General features: G+C 42.3%; 1 long non-coding RNA gene across 1 annotated transcript; it reads right to left on the bottom strand.

Annotated features, from left to right (window-relative positions):
• Positions 1 to 5175: 5175 nt before the first annotated feature.
• Positions 5176 to 11483, bottom strand: LOC116367812 (uncharacterized). The gene is made up of 2 exons (XR_004208457.1): positions 11239 to 11483; positions 5176 to 5724 (listed from the first exon to the last, which is right to left on the bottom strand). It is a non-coding gene; the product is annotated as an uncharacterized LOC116367812 (long non-coding RNA).
• Between the last annotated feature and the right edge of the window lie 583 nt (positions 11484 to 12066).

Here is a 12066-nt window from a genome sequence, read left to right as displayed (position 1 = left end):
AACTATTCAATCATGGCGAATGTTTAAACTTAAGAAATATTTGACTTTGTATAAATATAGTTACAATGCTGTCAGTTGCATAATGTTAGCTGACTTTTACATACTTTGTTTGCTATCTTACCATTAACTGGTCATTTACATTTCAATGAGAGATCAACCATAAATATCCTGTGGGAATGTGCCATCTTTATTCTGGGGATCACTGGCTGTCTCATGGTGTGTCTGATGGTGTCATGATTGGTTTGACCTGAACTCGGAGCCTGACAGAAAACCAAGACAAACCACAGTAACTGCAGTCAAATCACGGTGGAACAAAGACAGAGTACATTGACTTCACTTCCTGCTGTTTTCCTTGGTTTTTACTTGGATTTTGTAGTCACTATTTGACACTCTATTTTCTCTGAAACTGAATATAATTGAACCAGGACACTTTGTGACAAGATAAACCGGATTCTACAAAGCTGGATTTCAGTCTTCACTTTTGAAAAATGTGAACAGTAGTTACTGCTGTTTGTAATAGTACAGTAGAATAGCTGTGCCCATCATTCTAATAGACCTACCTCTTCATGGACTACCTCTTCATGGACTACCTCTTCATGGACTACCTCTTCATGGACTACCTCTTCACGGACTACCTCTTCATGGACTACCTCTTCATGGACTACCTCTTCATGGACTACCTCTTCATGGACTACATTGGAACCTCGTCTTCTTTTAGGGTGTGAATTAGTATGCTCAGATTGAATTACAACTGTTATTTTAACAATGCTGGGTATGTATCTTGTTGACACTCATCCAGTGATACATTGACCCCTGAATGCATTGTCTGCAGCATTCAGTCACATGACAGCTCCATCAGCTGTCTGATTTCACTTATCGGCAAGTCAACTGACTTCGGATTGGGAAGTAGATCCCAAAGGGCTCCTCCAAGTGTTGGAGGTGAGCAGTCATCACTCGTGTGGGACACTTACTGATGCTGTTGTCTGTTAGAAAACTGCACAGTCGAGGGAAAGGGGTTCGTTTTTGAAAGACTCTCTCCAATATGAATTGTTTCCTCTGAATCCACTGACTCGGTCATCTGGAGAATGTTTTAGTATTTCTCCTGGATACTTTTGTTCAGTTCGTTCAGTTTCCCAAATATGTCTGGAGACACATTTTCTTTTTATTAAACAGATTTTAGCATGGGGGGGGGGGCAGATTTTAGCATGGGGGGGGGGCAGATTTTAGCATGGGGGGGGCAGATTTTAGCATGGGGGGGCAGATTTTAGCATGGGGGGGCAGATTTTAGCATGGGGGGAAGATTTTAGCATGGGGAGGGGCAGATTTTAGCATGAGGGGGGGGGGCAGATTTTAGCATGGGGGGGGCAAACATATATATAAAATGTTGATGCATGCCAGCAAAGCCACTAAACAATACACTAACTGTACTATAATGGTGACAAACGGTGCACACAAAGCTGTCCCAACAGCAGAGTCCCAACACCTATTGGTCACATCCACGTGGTTAGCAGATGTTAATGCGAGTGTAGAGAAATGCTTGTGCTTCTTGTTCCGACCGTGAAGTAATATCTAACAAGTAATCTAACAATTTAACAACAACTACCTTATACACACAAGTGTAAAGGAATGAATGAGAATATGTACATATAAATATATGGATGAGCGATGGCCAAACGGCATAGGCAAGATGCAGTTGATGGTATAGAGTACAGTATATGAGATGAGTAATGTAGGGTATGTAAACATTATATGAAGTGGCATTGTTTATTAAGTGACTATTGATACATTTATTACATTCAATTATTAATTATTAAAGTGGCTAGAGATTGAGTCTGTACGTTGGCAGCAGCCACTCAATATTAGTGATGGCTGTTTAACAGTCTGATGGCCTTGAGATAGAAGCTGTTTTTCAGTCTCTTGGTCCCTGCTTTGATGCACCTGTACTGACCTCGCCTTCTGGATGATAGCGGGGTGAACAGGCAGTGGCTCGGGTGGTTGTTGTTCTTGATGATCTTTATGGACTTCCTGTGACATCGGGTGGTGTAGGTGTACTGGAGGGCAGGTAGTTTGCACCCGGTGATAGGTTGTGCAGACCTCACTACCCTCTGGAGAGCCTTACGGTTGTGGGCGGAGCAGTTGCTGTACCAAGCAGTGATACAGCCCGACAGGATGCTCTTGATTGTGCATCTGTAAAAGTTTGTTAATGTTTTTGGTGACAAGCCTCATTTCTTCAGCCTCCTGAGGTTGAAGAGGCGCTGTTGCGTGATTTTCACCACGCTGTCTGTGTGGGTGGACAATTTCAGTTTGTCCGTGATGTGTACGCCGAGGAACTTAACTTTCTACCTTCTCCACTACTGTCCCATCAATGTGGATAGGGGGGTGCTCCTTCTGCTGTTTCCTGAAGTCCACGAACATCTCCTTTGTTTTGTTGACGTTGAGTGTGAGGTTATATTCCTGACACCACACTCCGAGGGCCCTCACCTCCTCCCTGTAGGCCGTCTCGTCGTTGTTGGTAATCAAGCCTAGCACTGTAGTATCGTCTACAAACTTGATGATTGAGTTGGAGGCGTTTATGGCCACGCAGTCATGGGTGAACATTGAGTACAGGAGAGGGCTGAGAATGCACCCTTGTAGGGCCCCAGTGTTGAGGTTCAGCGGGGTGGAGATGTTGTTTCCTACCCTCACCACCTGGGGGTGGCCCGTCAGAAAGTCCAGGACCCAATTGCACAGGGCGGGGTCGAGATCCAGGGTCTCGAGCTTATTGATGAGTTTGGAGGGTACTATGGTATTGAATGCTGAGCTGTAATCGATGAACAGCATTCTTACATAGGCATTCCTCTTGTCCAGATGGGTTAGGGCAGTGTGCAGTGTGATTGCGATTGAGGGGTGAACCACTGCTATACCTCCCAATCAGGAAAGCCTTGTCTGGCAGCGAAACAGTTCATTCAGCCTCATTTACTGCCTTTAAAAAAAACTAAGCTGATATGGCTGACTTGCTTAAACAAATGTGGTTTCTACTGACAATTGAGATGTACAAACTACAGCATAAGGGAATGATGAGCAGATAAGAGGCATTCCGTAACTTCGATCGTAGTCAATATAACTGTTTGTTCAGCACTTTTGAAATGTACAGTGACAAAATTCAGAACATGGTCCGTTCTTCCAGTGTTCGCACTGTACTCCAAGTCAGAACGGTAGGATAAATAAAGGAGATGTATAAGCAGACAATGAAAGGTCTTACAATATTCGATGATGACATTTCTCTAAAACAGGCTATAGGCTACATGTGCACCACCAAGTCAGAACAGTAGGCTAAGTTATGAGGGGGAAAGGGACCACATTTTTAGGGTGAGGCACATGGGCTACTAACAGCTTTCTACACAACATACACTTAGTGTTACTTTCTTAGATACAGTATACATATCTCCCTGGCATATAACATAATTTATGCAGCAGCATACAAGACATTTTTGGACTCACCTTGTTGTGCTGTGCTCTCTTGAACAGTAAGGTGGCGCGGGGGTCCTTCTTGTGGGAAAGTCTTGGATTTATCTTGGATTTATCTTGGATTTACGGTGCTTTCAAGACAACTGGGAACTCTGAAAAAAACAAGGTTGAATCATGACGTCAGTGATCTTCAGGTCGGAGATCTAGAAAGAGGCCATAGTTCCCGACATTGAATTACGAGTTAGATGACTGTTCAAAATGTATTTTCCCAGTCGGAGCTTGTTTTTTTCCAATGTCCCATTTGTCTTGAACTCACTCAAGTCTGAGATTTCCCAGTTCCGAGTTTCCAGTTGTTTTGAACTTGGCAGAAGTCATGCTGGATTGACAGCATGGACAATGTTTTCAACCTTTTCTGGCCCATGTTGTTGCATGTGTGTTTATCCTTTTAAGGTTGGAAAAGAGACCCTTAAACCCAGACTTGGACCACACACACCCTCTCCACTGAATAGCAGGCTAGTTATTGCTATGCAACACTTGCTGTTAGCCACTGATTCCTTCTGAACCACTCATTGTTGAATTTGTGATTTCCAACTTGTTGTGGAATGTTTATGTCCAATGACCGATGAGCACTGATACGTTTAATTTATCATTTCTGTTCATATGACAAGGATTGAAAAGGATTTGCCAGTAGATTGTGGACGTGATTCATGATGATGACTGCTTGTCCAGCTTGATAGATAAGATTTTGAAAGTATGATGTCCAATCAAAGCTACGGTAGATGTAATGTGATTTGATGTCATTTTTATCTGTGGCCAATGACCTTGAGCCTTCTTGGATGGGCACTTCTAATGTAAATCTAAGGCAGCATGAAATGGGCTTGAATGTTCGAGCTCTCCCTGTAGATTTTGTGGTGACATAGTGTCCCATGTGTGACAGGACACTGAGCCAATCCCGGCGCAACTAGAGAATGCAGAAAATGATCATATCTGGTGAAATGGAGAAAATAAGTCTTTGAGAAGTGAAAACAGATGCATCCAACTGTGATATATTGGTTTGTAAATAATACAAACGTAGCAAAATGTGCCGAGTGAAATGTAAGATTGGAGTAACGTGTGTTTAAAAGTTTAAACACCCTACATTATGTGTCAACATCAGGATATCAGTTACCTTATTTGGCCAAACAATAATGAACTAACGTACCATTGGACAGTGGGTTCAGATACAAGGTAACATGGTTCATTTGGGTTTATCCTGAACATGTGTAAGTGGTTGGAAACGGGTAGTATGTGTCGCTACAGAATACTGCACAGATGTTTTAAATGTGAATATTTTATCCAACAGCAGTGTTGTGTTGCTGGTTGGGCAGAGTTCACACTTTTGGGACTATCCCATTGGTTCCTTTGTACTGGGTAAGCTAAGCAAAAAATATATACTAACATTACGAGAGAGAGGGCAAAGAAAAAAACTGTTTCTTGATCAGCACTTACTCTGGGACGCTTTGTGAATACATTCTCTGGTCATATGTCCATGCATGACACAACACATTTAGTGGTCAATTCTGGTACTGCGATAACTTTACTGATAAGAACTATTTTCTATCTATTAACTAAAGTATTTTTACTGTGCTATTAACTGACACCATTAAGAAGGAAAACACTGGAGTTACAATTAGTACATTATAATACTTAGTAATACAGTATACCTGACAAGTAAATTACATACCTGGATCACAGTATATAGATGTATTTAATCAGTAGAATGAACACATGGAACATATGGAACAGAATGGAAGCAAACATAGAACACTGCTGCATTTCAAATGGATTGATAGCTGTAAAAACTTGAATAAGTTTTGAAATGAAAACAGTTGTTAGATTGTTATGTGCACACCATAGTGGTAAAAATAGTAAATATGGTAAAGAAAAAGAATGATAAACCACAGCCTATAAGACCACAGTTCCACTCCCCTGGGCCTGATGAATGGTGGACACACTGCACATAGCTCTGGAGTCTTTAAAGACATGAATACATCTTTCAATGTAGTTACACATAGAAACAGAAACAGTTTAAGCCTAACAGTGAAAACCAGAACAACTCCATGAGATATGGGGTTACAGTAGCTATTATAATTAGACTACGGTGTGAACGGTTTTTCACACACCAAGTAATTTGAGGTACATGTTGCAGCCTTCCAACTCTTCAATGGGTCTGATGCCGTCTGTGAGATCTCAACACACTCGCCATGGATGTTATTTGGTTCCCCTTCCATCCAATAGCTATAAACAACACAGAGAATCAGAGTTGAAAATCATCCAATACAACATAGAGAATCAGAGAGTTAACCTAGTGCCCAGGCTCAGTTCTTACCATTCTACAGAGAGAATCAGACAGTTAACCTAGTCCCCAGGCTCAGATGTTACCATTCTACAGAGAGAATCAGACAGTTAACCTAGTCCCCAGGCTCAGTTGTTACCATTCTACAGAGAGAATCAGACAGTTAACCTAGTCCCCAGGCTCAGTTGTTACCGTTCTACAGAGAGAATCAGATGGTTAACCTAGTCCCCAGGCTCAGTTGTTACCATTATACAGAGAGAATCAGACAGTTAACCTAGTCCCCAGGCTCAGTTGTAACCATTCTACATAGAGAATCAGACAGTTAACCTAGTCCCCAGGCTGTTGTTACCATTATATAGAGAGATTCAGACAGTTAACCTAGTCCCCAGGCTGTTGTTACCATTATATAGAGAGAATCAGACAGTTAACCTAGTCCCCAATCTCAGTTGTTATCCATTCTACAGAGAGAATCAGAGAGTTAACCTAGTCCCCAGGTTCAGTTGTTACCATTCTACATAGAGAATCAGACAGTTAACCTAGTCCCCAGGCTCAGTTGTTACCATTCTACAGAGAGAATCAGACAGTTAACCTAGTCCCCAGGCTCAGTTGTTACCATTCTACAGAGAGAATCAGACAGTTAACCTAGTCCCCAGGCTCAGTTGTTACCATTCTACAGAGAGAATCAGACAGTTAACCTAGTCCCCAGGCTCAGTTGTTACCATTCTACAGAGAGAATCAGACAGTTAACCTAGTCCCCAGGGTCAGTTGTTACCATTCTACAGAGAGAATCAGACAGTTAACCTAGTCCCCAGGCTCAGTTGTTACCATTCTACAGAGAGAATCAGACAGTTAACCTAGTCCCCAGGGTCAGTTGTTACCATTATATAGAGAGAATCAGACAGTTAACCTAGTCCCCAGGCTCAGTTGTTACCATTCTACAGAGAGAATCAGACAGTTAACCTAGTCCCCAGGGTCAGTTGTTACCATTCTACATAGAGAATCAGACAGTTAACCTAGTCCCCAGGCTCAGTTGTTACCATTATATAGAGAGAATCAGACAGTTAACCTAGTCCCCAGGGTCAGTTGTTACCATTCTACATAGAGAATCAGACAGTTAACCTAGTCCCCAGGCTCAGTTGTTACCATTCTACATAGAGAATCAGACAGTTAACCTAGTCCCCAGGCTCAGTTGTTACCATTCTACATAGAGAATCAGACAGTTAACCTAGTCCCCAGGCTCAGATGTTACCATTCTACAGAGAGAATCAGACAGTTAACCTAGTCCCCAGGCTCAGATGTTACCATTCTACATAGAGAATCAGACAGTTAACCTAGTCCCCAGGCTCAGTTGTTACCATTCTACAGAGAGAATCAGACAGTTAACCTAGTCCCCAGGCTCAGTTGTTACCATTCTACATAGAGAATCAGACAGTTAACCTAGTCCCCAGGCTCAGTTGTTACCATTCTACATAGAGAATCAGACAGTTAACCTAGTCCCCAGGCTCAGTTGTTACCATTCTACAGAGAGAATCAGACAGTTAACCTAGTCCCCAGGCTTAGTTGTTACCATTCTACAGAGAGAATCAGACAGTTAACCTAGTCCCCAGGCTCAGATGTTACCATTCTACATAGAGAATCAGACAGTTAACCTAGTCCCCAGGCTCAGTTGTTACCATTCTACAGAGAGAATCAGACAGTTAACCTAGTCCCCAGGCTCAGTTGTTACCATTCTACATAGAGAATCAGACAGTTAACCTAGTCCCCAGGCTCAGTTGTTACCATTATACAGAGAGAATCAGACAGTTAACCTAGTCCCCAGGCTCAGTTGTTACCATTCTACATAGAGAATCAGACAGTTAACCTAGTCCCCAGGCTCAGTTGTTACCATTCTACAGAGAGAATCAGACAGTTAACCTAGTCCCCAGGCTCAGTTGTTACCATTCTACATAGAGAATCAGACAGTTAACCTAGTCCCCAGGCTCAGTTGTTACCATTATACAGAGAGAATCAGACAGTTAACCTAGTCCCCAGGCTCAGTTGTTACCATTCTACAGAGAGAATCAGACAGTTAACCTAGTCCCCAGGCTCAGTTGTTACCATTCGACAGAGAGAATCAGACAGTTAACCTAGTCCCCAGGCTCAGTTGTTACCATTCGACAGAGAGAATCAGACAGTTAACCTAGTCCCCAGGCTCAGTTGTTACCATTCGACAGAGAGAATCAGACAGTTAACCTAGTCCCCAGGCTCAGTTGTTACCATTCTACAGAGAGAATCAGACAGTTAACCTAGTCCCCAGGCTCAGTTGTTACCATTCGACAGAGAGAATCAGACAGTTAATCTAGTCCCCAGGCTCAGTTGTTACCATTCTACATAGAGAATCAGACAGTTAACCTAGTCCCCAGGCTCAGTTGTTACCATTCTACAGAGAGAATCAGACAGTTAACCTAGTCCCCAGGCTCAGTTGTTACCATTCTACAGAGAGAATCAGACAGTTAACCTAGTCCCCAGGCTCAGTTGTTACCATTCTACAGAGAGAATCAGACAGTTAACCTAGTCCCCAGGCTCAGTTGTTACCATTCGACAGAGAGAATCAGACAGTTAACCTAGTCCCCAGGCTCAGTTGTTACCATTCTACAGAGAGAATCAGACAGTTAACCTAGTCCCCAGGCACAGTTGTTACCATTCTACAGAGAGAATCAGACAGTTAACCTAGTCCCCAGGCTCAGTTGTTACCATTCTACAGAGAGAATCAGACAGTTAACCTAGTCCCCAGGCTCAGTTGTTACCATTCTACAGAGAGAATCAGACAGTTAACCTAGTCCCCAGGCTCAGTTGTTACCATTCTACAGAGAGAATCAGACAGTTAACCTAGTCCCCAGGCTCAGTTGTTACCATTATACAGAGAGAATCAGACAGTTAACCTAGTCCCCAGGCTCAGTTGTTACCATTATACAGAGAGAATCAGACAGTTAACCTAGTCCCCAGGCTCAGTTGTTACCATTCGACAGAGAGAATCAGACTGTTAACCTAGTCCCCAGGCTCAGTTGTTACCATTATACAGAGAGAATCAGACAGTTAACCTAGTCCCCAGGCTCAGTTGTTACCATTCTACAGAGAGAATCAGACTGTTAACCTAGTCCCCAGGCTCAGTTGTTACCATTCTACAGAGAGAATCAGACAGTTAACCTAGTCCCCAGGCTCAGTTGTTACCATTCTACAGAGAGAATCAGACTGTTAACCTAGTCCCCAGGCTCAGTTGTTACCATTATACAGAGAGAATCAGACAGTTAACCTAGTCCCCAGGCTCAGTTGTTACCATTCTACAGAGAGAATCAGACTGTTAACCTAGTCCCCAGGCTCAGTTGTTACCATTCGACAGAGAGAATCAGACAGTTAACCTAGTCCCCAGGCTCAGTTGTTACCATTCTACAGAGAGAATCAGACAGTTAACCTAGTCCCCAGGCTCAGTTGTTACCATTCGACAGAGAGAATCAGACAGTTAACCTAGTCCCCAGGCTCAGTTGTTACCATTCTACAGAGAGAATCAGACAGTTAACCTAGTCCCCAGGCTCAGTTGTTACCATTCTACAGAGAGAATCAGACAGTTAACCTAGTCCCCAGGCTCAGTTGTTACCATTCTACAGAGAGAATCAGACAGTTAACCTAGTCCCCAGGCTCAGTTGTTACCATTCTACAGAGAGAATCAGACAGTTAACCTAGTCCCCAGGCTCAGTTGTTACCATTCTACATAGAGAATCAGACAGTTAACCTAGTCCCCAGGCTCAGTTGTTACCATTCTACAGAGAGAATCAGACAGTTAACCTAGTCCCCAGGCTCAGTTGTTACCATTCTACAGAGAGAATCAGACAGTTAACCTAGTCCCCAGGCTCAGTTGTTACCATTCTACAGAGAGAATCAGACAGTTAACCTAGTCCCCAGGCTCAGTTGTTACCATTCTACATAGAGAATCAGACAGTTAACCTAGTCCCCAGGCTCAGTTGTTACCATTCTACAGAGAGAATCAGACAGTTAACCTAGTCCCCAGGGTCAGTTGTTACCATTCTACAGAGAGAATCAGACAGTTAACCTAGTCCCCAGGCTCAGTTGTTACCATTCTACAGAGAGAATCAGACAGTTAACCTAGTCCCCAGGCTCAGTTGTTACCATTCTACAGAGAGAATCAGACAGTTAACCTAGTCCCCAGGCTCAGTTGTTACCATTCTACAGAGAGAATCAGACAGTTAACCTAGTCCCCAGGCTCAGTTGTTACCATTCTACAGAGAGAATCAGACAGTTAACCTAGTCCCCAGGCTCAGTTGTTACCATTCTACAGAGAGAATCAGACAGTTAACCTAGTCCCCAGGCTCAGTTGTTACCATTCTACATAGAGAATCAGACAGTTAACCTAGTCCCCAGGCTCAGTTGTTACCATTCTACAGAGAGAATCAGACAGTTAACCTAGTCCCCAGGGTCAGTTGTTACCATTCTACAGAGAGAATCAGACAGTTAACCTAGTCCCCAGGCTCAGTTGTTACCATTCTACAGAGAGAATCAGACAGTTAACCTAGTCCCCAGGCTCAGTTGTTACCATTCTACAGAGAGAATCAGACAGTTAACCTAGTCCCCAGGCTCAGTTGTTACCATTCTACAGAGAGAATCAGACAGTTAACCTAGTCCCCAGGCTCAGTTGTTACCATTATACAGAGAGAATCAGACAGTTAACCTAGTCCCCAGGCTCAGTTGTTACCATTCTACAGAGAGAATCAGACAGTTAACATAGTCCCCAGGCTCAGTTGTTACCATTCTACAGAGAGAATCAGACAGTTGACCTAGTCCCCAGACTCAGTTGTTACCATTCTACAGAGAGAATCAGACAGTTAACATAGTCCCCAGGCTCAGTTGTTACCATTCTACAGAGAGAATCAGACAGTTGACCTAGTCCCCAGACTCAGTTGTTACCATTCTACAGAGAGAATCAGACAGTTAACCTAGTCCCCAGGCTCAGTTGTTACCATTCTACAGAGAGAATCAGACAGTTAACCTAGTCCCCAGACTCAGTTGTTACCATTCGACAGAGAGGGAGAGAGATAACCTAGTCCCCAGGCAGTTGTTACCATTCGACAGAGAGGGAGAGAGATAACCTAGTCCCCAGGCAGTTGTTACCATTCGACAGAGAGGGAGAGAGATAACCTAGTCCCCAGGCAGTTGTTACCATTCTACAGAGAGGGAGAGAGATAACCTAGTCCCCAGGGTCAGTTGTTACCATTCGACAGAGAGGGAGAGAGATAACCTAGTCCCCAGGCTCAGTTGTTACCATTCGACAGAGAGGGAGAGAGATAACCTAGTCCCCAGGCTCAGTTGTTACCATTCGACAGAGAGGGAGAGAGCTGGCTGAGGACAAGATTATCTGGCTGTATAAAGTAATTTATTACAACAGAGATACCCAGTTCACTTACGCAGTGTTAAACGGTGTTTTGTCAACCCACTTCCAGATTCCGTATTCTTTATATATTCCAATCCAGACATTCTTCTTAAATCCATGGATAAATATCTATGATATAATTGTGGATGAAAAACAATGGCCATTATTTCATCTCCACAGCAGATAAACACTTTTACATTTTATAAATAGTAGTAGTAGTAGTCTAATAGTAGTAGTAGTCTAATAGTAGTAGTAGTCTAATAGTAGTAGTAGTCTAATAGTAGTAGTAGTAGTCTAATAGTAGTAGTAGTCTAAATAGTAGTAGTAGTCTAATAGTAGTAGTAGTCTAATAGTAGTAGTAGTCTAATAGTAGTAGTAGTCTAATAGTAGTAGTAGTCTAATAGTAGTAGTAGTCAAATAGTAGTAGTAGTCTAATAGTAGTAGTAGTCTAATAGTAGTAGTAGTCTAATAGTAGTAGTAGTCTAATAGTAGTAGTAGTCTAATAGTAGTAGTAGTAGTCTAATAGTAGTAGTAGTCTAATAGTAGTAGTAGTAGTCTAATAGTAGTAGTAGTCTAATAGTAGTAGTAGTATAATAGTAGTAGTAGTCTAATAGTAGTAGTAGTATAATAGTAGTAGTAGTAGTCTAATAGTAGTAGTAGTCTAATAGTAGTAGTAGTATAATAGTAGTAGTAGTCTAATAGTAGTAGTAGTAGTCTAATAGTAGTAGTAGTCTAATAGTAGTAGTAGTCTAATAGTAGTAGTAGTCTAATAGTAGTAGTAGTAGTCTAATAGTAGTAGTAGTAGTCTAATAGTAGTAGTAGTCTAATAGTAGTAGTAGTCTAATAGTAGTAGTAGTCTAAT

The sequence above is a fragment of the Oncorhynchus kisutch genome, unplaced genomic scaffold (assembly GCF_002021735.2).
Source record: "Oncorhynchus kisutch isolate 150728-3 unplaced genomic scaffold, Okis_V2 scaffold1766, whole genome shotgun sequence".
Classification (NCBI taxonomy): Eukaryota; Metazoa; Chordata; class Actinopteri; order Salmoniformes; family Salmonidae; genus Oncorhynchus; species Oncorhynchus kisutch.
The sequence above is the reverse complement of the archived record's forward strand: the minus strand, read 5'-3'. Positions and strand labels throughout refer to the sequence as shown.